General features: G+C 51.1%; 1 long non-coding RNA gene across 1 annotated transcript in view; it reads left to right on the top strand.

Annotated features, from left to right (window-relative positions):
• Nucleotides 1–25: 25 nt before the first annotated feature.
• Nucleotides 26–6135, top strand: part of LOC145720416 (uncharacterized) — a 10187-nt gene continuing 4077 nt past the window's right edge. The window contains exon 1 of the long non-coding RNA XR_014143313.1: nt 26–2038. This is a non-coding gene — a long non-coding RNA (uncharacterized LOC145720416). The remainder of the gene's footprint in view (nt 2039–6135) is intronic.

Below are 6135 nucleotides of genomic sequence, written 5' to 3'. Positions count from 1 at the left end.
GCATGCGCGCAGGTTGCCTTCGCTTTGGGTGGGCGGGGGCGACGCCGCGGCCGCCACGTTCCCTGCAGGCGGCAGGGCCGGCCCTTCCTGCTCTCGCTTGGCCGGGCATCCGGTTCCTAGAAGGCCGGTGTGGACAGAAATGTTAGCGCTTAAGGGGCAGCGTAGCGGGCCCCGATGTCCGGGAAGGCGTTCGGTCCCTTCGTCCTCACACCGCCTCGGCAGGCCCGCATTCCTGGCCCGCTGTAGAGACGAGAAGGCCGGCGGTCCCGGGCGCTAGCACCGAAGCCCGGGGAAACCGTGCAGGGCGCTTCCGTCGGCCTGTGCGCGCCAGTGCAGGCTGGTGGCGGGCGGGAAAGAAGGCGCTTCCGCGAGGTGCCCTGGAGAAGCAGCGGGCGAGCCCGCCGGCCGTGCGCACAGCGAGGTCTCGGCGTCCTCCTGCTGGATGGACGCAGTGAGCCAACGTGGACGCCAGCCTCCGACAGACGAAGAACACGAGACCACTCTCATCATGTTGAACGCACACAGACTGAGTGTCGTCCAAGCCACAGAAATGACCGAACCTCCCTCGGCCCTGCCCAGTACGAGCAAGCTTTGTCTGGGCCTCCTGCCTTTTGGATAAGATTGATTAAGGCACCCCGTCCCGGAATTACCTCCTCTTCCTGACACCCAGTCCGCATCCGCAGCAGAGCCCCACAGAACTACCTACCACACACCCCAGTCCCCGAAGCACTTTACAGCATCCCCCTAGCTAGGTGTCCCCGGGCGGTGGTCTCCGTCGCTGCTGGCATGAGTAAGAAACCCAACTTGTTTCTGGTGAGATGTGGCTTTGGGACTCTGCAGGGCCCAGCAAGCCTCCATGCCTCTCTTCTGCGCTGCACGTCACTCAGCACTGTTTGAAACCTCACTGCTCCCTCCGTACCCTCTGGACAGGACCTGCCTCCTCCTCACAGCGGAAATACTCTAACAATACTCACAGTCTCCCATTCCGTTGCCTCTCGTGCACAGGGCGGCCGACCGGACCCCAGCTTGACCTCACCACTTCTCCAGAACAGTTCCTGCTAAGGCCTCCAGTGACTCCCACTCTGTTGCTAAATGGAACTGAGCTTTCCAGTCATCTTCCATGAATCCCAGCAGTATTGACAATGGTGGCCTCTTTCTCTTTGGCTTGTGAGACACATCACTCTCCTGGTTTTATTCCTGTTCTCTGGCCGCTCGGTCTCTCTTCATCCACAGGCCCAGCGCCTTCTGCCCAGCTACTCCTGGATGGAATTCTTTAAGACTAGATCCTGGGTCTTCTCCTCATTCTGTACCCCCTCCCTGGACAATCCCATCCACACTTGGCTTGAATTACTGTTCATCTGAACATGGTTTATTAATTTATATTTCCTACCAGCTCCAGATCGTGAATTCAAATAAGTACCCACGTGATACCTCTTGGATGTCTCAAAAGTGCCTCAAATTCAACGTGTCCCAACTGGAACCCTTCTCTCCACTCCCCACCCCTACCCCCTTCAATCTATTCTTCCTGGGTTGACACAGCCCTGTGCTCCACCCCAGAACTCCTCTATGGAAGAGAGCCTCCGAGTGGCCCCCATGATCTCCATCTCCTAGGATTCAACCCTTGTGTGGTCCCCATCCCTTGAGTGTGACCAGGGCCCATGACTTGCTCTGGCCAACAGAGTCCAACAAAGGTGTCAGGATGTATGTGACTATGTGGATGTGATTCTTTCACACAGGTCTGTGACACCTGTCCTGCTTGGGGACCCTCCCTCCCTTGCTGGCTCTGAAGAAGCAAGCCACCATGTTGTGGAGAGGACCACAGTAAGGAACTGAGGATGGCTTCCAGGTGACAAGTCAGCAAGAATCTCAGGTTTTCAATCCAAGAGCCCACAAGGAAACGAATGCCACCAACAGCTGTCTGAGCTTTGAAGCAGATCCTTCTTGTTGAGCCTCAGACGAGAGCCCAACCCCTGGCCAACACCTGACTGCAGCCTCGCAGAGGACCCAGTTGTGCCCAGATTCCCAACCCATGGAAACGGTGGGATACTAGATGGATGGGGCTTTAAGCCGCTAGGTGTGTGGTACTTTATTAGGCAGGGGTGGATGCCCAGGACACCCTCCATCACCAAGTCCTACCAGTCTTATGTCCTGAATGCCTTTTAGATCCACTCCCTGACTCCCTCCCCCACCAAGTCTGTGTCACTGAATCACAGCCTCCAGTCAGGCTTCTCTCTCAGAGCTTCGCTCAGTCCCTCATCCTTGTCTTTCTCTTGTCCCAAGACGTTTTCTCAGTGGGTCCCTTGGCTTGGTATGTTCTCCTTGACTCCCTTCTCCTGGTGAAATTCCATTCATTCCTCAGATTTCAGCGGAGTCATCCATTCCTCAGGAAAACCTTCCTTGAGTGCCCTAAGCACGATCCCCCTTTACACCTCTCCGTTAGAGCTTTTGTCCCCGTCACAGTTTTACAGGTATTTATGTAATTACTTCGTTCATGAGCTGTATCTCCCATCAGAATGTAAGCCAGTAGAGGTCAGGAACCACGTTTGGCTTTACACATAACTGTACCCCCAGCACCTGGCACATAATAGCTGCTCATTATATTGGATGAATGAATGAATATGTCTGTTTTTGAAGCTCAAAGTGCATGACACAAGCCTTCCTACCTCAGGAATGTCCAGAAGGTTGGAGCCGAGAGCAGTGCCTCCTGTGTGCTTGCCCAGGACTGCCCAAACTGAGTTTGCTATTTTGCTCTTAGAAAAAAAATCCTAATTTCTGATTTTAAGAGTGTAAACTGTCTAGAGACAAGGAAGGCACCTGTTGTCCCAGGACATTACCAGCTGCCTGTGTGGCAGACGGTATTTTCCCAAGTTTGCTGCAACAATATCTCCCATCCCTCATGCTCTTCTAAAATGTATCCCTGCCACCTTCCATCAAGAGGTAGGCTGTGAGTCCTCTCCCCTTGAAGCTGGGTGAACTGTGACTGCCTTGGCTGTTAGAGAGGGAAAGATGTGCCATTATCTGATCGCCAAGGCTAGGTCATAAAAGGCCATGCAGCTTCTGCCTGCTTCTCTGGAGACACCTGCTGGGGAGTCGGTCACCAGCTGCGCTGGAGAAGTTCCATGTAGGCACAGAACTCAGCAACACAGGCTGAGCTCGCAGCCAATAGCCAGCGCTGGCTGCCTGCCTTGTCAGGTGAGTCATCGAGGACATCCGTCCCAGTGGAACCCTCAGATGACTCCAGCCCCAGCCAACATCTGACTGTGACCTCGTGAGAGACCTCGAGCAAGGACTGCCCAGCTGAGCCCTTCAAGAATCCTGAGCCACAGAATGACAAGCAAAAAATGTTTCTTTTTTTTTTTTTAAAGATTTTATTTATCTGACAGAGAGAGACACAGCGAGAGAGGGAACACAAGCAGGGGGAGTGGGAGAGGGAGAAGCAGGCTTCCCGCCGAGCAGGGAGCCTGACGCGGGGCTCGATCTCAGGACGCTGGGATCATGACCTGGGCCGAAGGCAGACGCTTAACGACTGAGCCACCCAGGCGCCCCAAAAAATGTTTCTTAAGCTGCTAAGTTTGGGGGTAATTTGTTACACGACAATAATAACTGGAAGAGCTTGATGTCCAGAGTGGACTACTGACACCTCAAAAACCCAGCACATAAGGTACTGTCCATGGGCCCAGGCAGCAGGCAGCTAGAATGAAGAAGGAGAATGAAGAAATGACAGCTGTGCTGTATTCCAGGCGGCAGGAAGGATTTTATAGCAACTCTGGTGTGGGGAAGTTTGCATAAATGTCAGAAAAAGCTTCACACTGTGCAAAAGTAATTCACTTCGCTATTTTTATTATGAAGAAGGGGCAGAAAACTGAGAACACTGGGTGCCGCCTGTTTGGGGCCAGGCGCTAGTTAGGCACTTTGCATATGATAATTTGATATAATCTCTTAACAGCCTTTGGAGGAAAGTACTGTAGCCTGTTGGACAGGTCTGCAGAGGGGTCCCCTTGCATCTTCAGGTGAGAACCGATGAGCACTAGAGTAGGATGACCGCCTAAGGCTGGGGGAAAAACAGGAAGGAACAGGACTAGTAATTCTCGAAGTTCATACAGGGCCAGGAATAGTTCCTGTATCCACTAGCCAGAGTGGAAAGTCCTCAGACTACAAGAGACGTGTGTGCATGGGCACCCAAGTGCATGTGTGGAGTGCACGGCTGTGAGGGGGCCTGGACTGCACACCTTCTCTGGGGCTTCCAAAGTCAGGTGTGAATGTTAGATTCATCTTGGCTAGAGGGCAGCGCACAATGGGGTGCAGGGCTGCCACATCTCTGTAACGGATGGAGAGGAGTTGGGTAGGTGGGTAGGACTTGAGGTCCAAGTTACCTTGGGGTCATTTCACAAGGGGTCCTAAATACCAAAAAGATGAGTGTAACTCAGTGGGGGAGCCATAGACCTTTCCACAATTAGAAAAATTTCAGTATCCTGAAAAGACAATGGATGGGCGCATGTTCTGCTTGCGCCCTCTGTCTGCAATTTGTAGCCATTTCACAGAATGATAAAGCCAGCTACTGTCATGGCAGAAAGAAACCCTGTGGGGGTTGTAATCCCTAGGCCCTGTAGTCCCACCAGCCTCAAGTTAGAAGGGAAATGTGGCCCACTCCGAGCCCTCTTTTCAGATTTGATATTGGCTTCCCTTTATCTAAACATTGACACGCCCAGGGCATGGTCCTAGACCCTCTTTTGTCTTTAATTTACTCACTTCCAAAATCATCTTTATTAGTTCTTTGGCTTTAAATACACCTGTATTCTGATGACACACCTGTACATGTCTCTGGCCTTGACCTCCTCTCAGAACTGTACATACATATATCCCCACCTACCTCCTCAGCATCCCCACTTGGATATCTAGTAGGCACCTCAAATCATGCCATTTACAGTATATGCCAAATACAACTCCTGCCCTCTCCCCAAAACCTATTCACCCTCGTCTTTCTCAAATCACCATTTACCTAGGCATCAGCCTTGATTCCTACCTTTCCCTCATCCCACACATACAATTCGTTAGTAGATCTTGCTTGTTCTGCTTCCAAAACTCTTCCACGTCCCATTTCTGCCACTGTGACCCTAGACCAAGCCCCATTATAGGCATATCTCATTTTATTGTGCTTTGCTTATATTGTGCATCACAGATACCGTAGTTTTTACAAATGAAAGATTTGTGGCAATCCAGTGTCAAGCAAGTCTCCTGGCCCCATTTTTCCAATAGCATTTTCTCACTTGGTAATTTTTGCAATATTTCAAACTTGTTCACTATATTCGTTATGATGATCTGTGCTCAGTGATCTTTGATGTTACTACTGCAATCGTTTTGGGCACTATGAGTGGCGCCCATAGAAGACAACAAACGTGACCAATAAATGTCGTGTGTGTCCTCACTGCTCCACCCACTGGCCGTTCCCCATCCCTCTCCCTCTCCTCGGGCTCCCTGTTCCCTGAGCCACAACAATACTGAAATTAGGTTGGTTAATAACCCTGCAATGACCTCTAAGTGCTGAAGTGAAAGGAAGAGTTACATATCTCTCACTTTCTTTTTTTAAATTTTTTAAATTTTTTATTTTTTTAAAGATTTTATTTATTCATTTGAGAGAGAATGAGATAGAGAGAGGGCATGAGAGGGGGGAGTGTCAGAGGGAGAAGCAGACTCCCTGCCGAGCAGGGAGCCCGATGCGGGACTCGATCCCGGGACTCCAGGATCATGACCTGAGCCGAAGGCAGTCGCTTAACCAACTGAGCCACCCAGGCGCCCACATATCTCTCACTTTCAATCAAAGGCTAGAAATGATGACACTTACTGAGGCAGGCATGTCAAAACTGAGACAGGTCAAAGGCTAGGCCTCTTGCACCAAACAGTCCTCCCAGTTGTGAATGCAAAAGAGAAGTTCTTAGGGAAATTAGAAGGGCCACGCCAGTGAACACACAGTTGAGAAGAAAGCAAAACAGGCTTATTGCTGATGTGGAGAAAGTTCTCATGGTCTGGATAGAAGATCAACATTCCCTTAAGCCAAAGCCCAATCCAGAGCAAGGCCCTGACTCTCTTCAATTCTGTGAAGGCTGAGAGAGGTGAAGAAGCTGCGGGAGAGAAGTC

The sequence above is a fragment of the Leptonychotes weddellii genome, chromosome 3, assembly GCF_054177405.1.
Source record: "Leptonychotes weddellii isolate Sample4059 chromosome 3, ASM5417740v2, whole genome shotgun sequence".
In the NCBI taxonomy this organism is placed as follows: domain Eukaryota; kingdom Metazoa; phylum Chordata; class Mammalia; order Carnivora; family Phocidae; genus Leptonychotes; species Leptonychotes weddellii.
The sequence above is the reverse complement of the archived record's forward strand: the minus strand, read 5'-3'. Positions and strand labels throughout refer to the sequence as shown.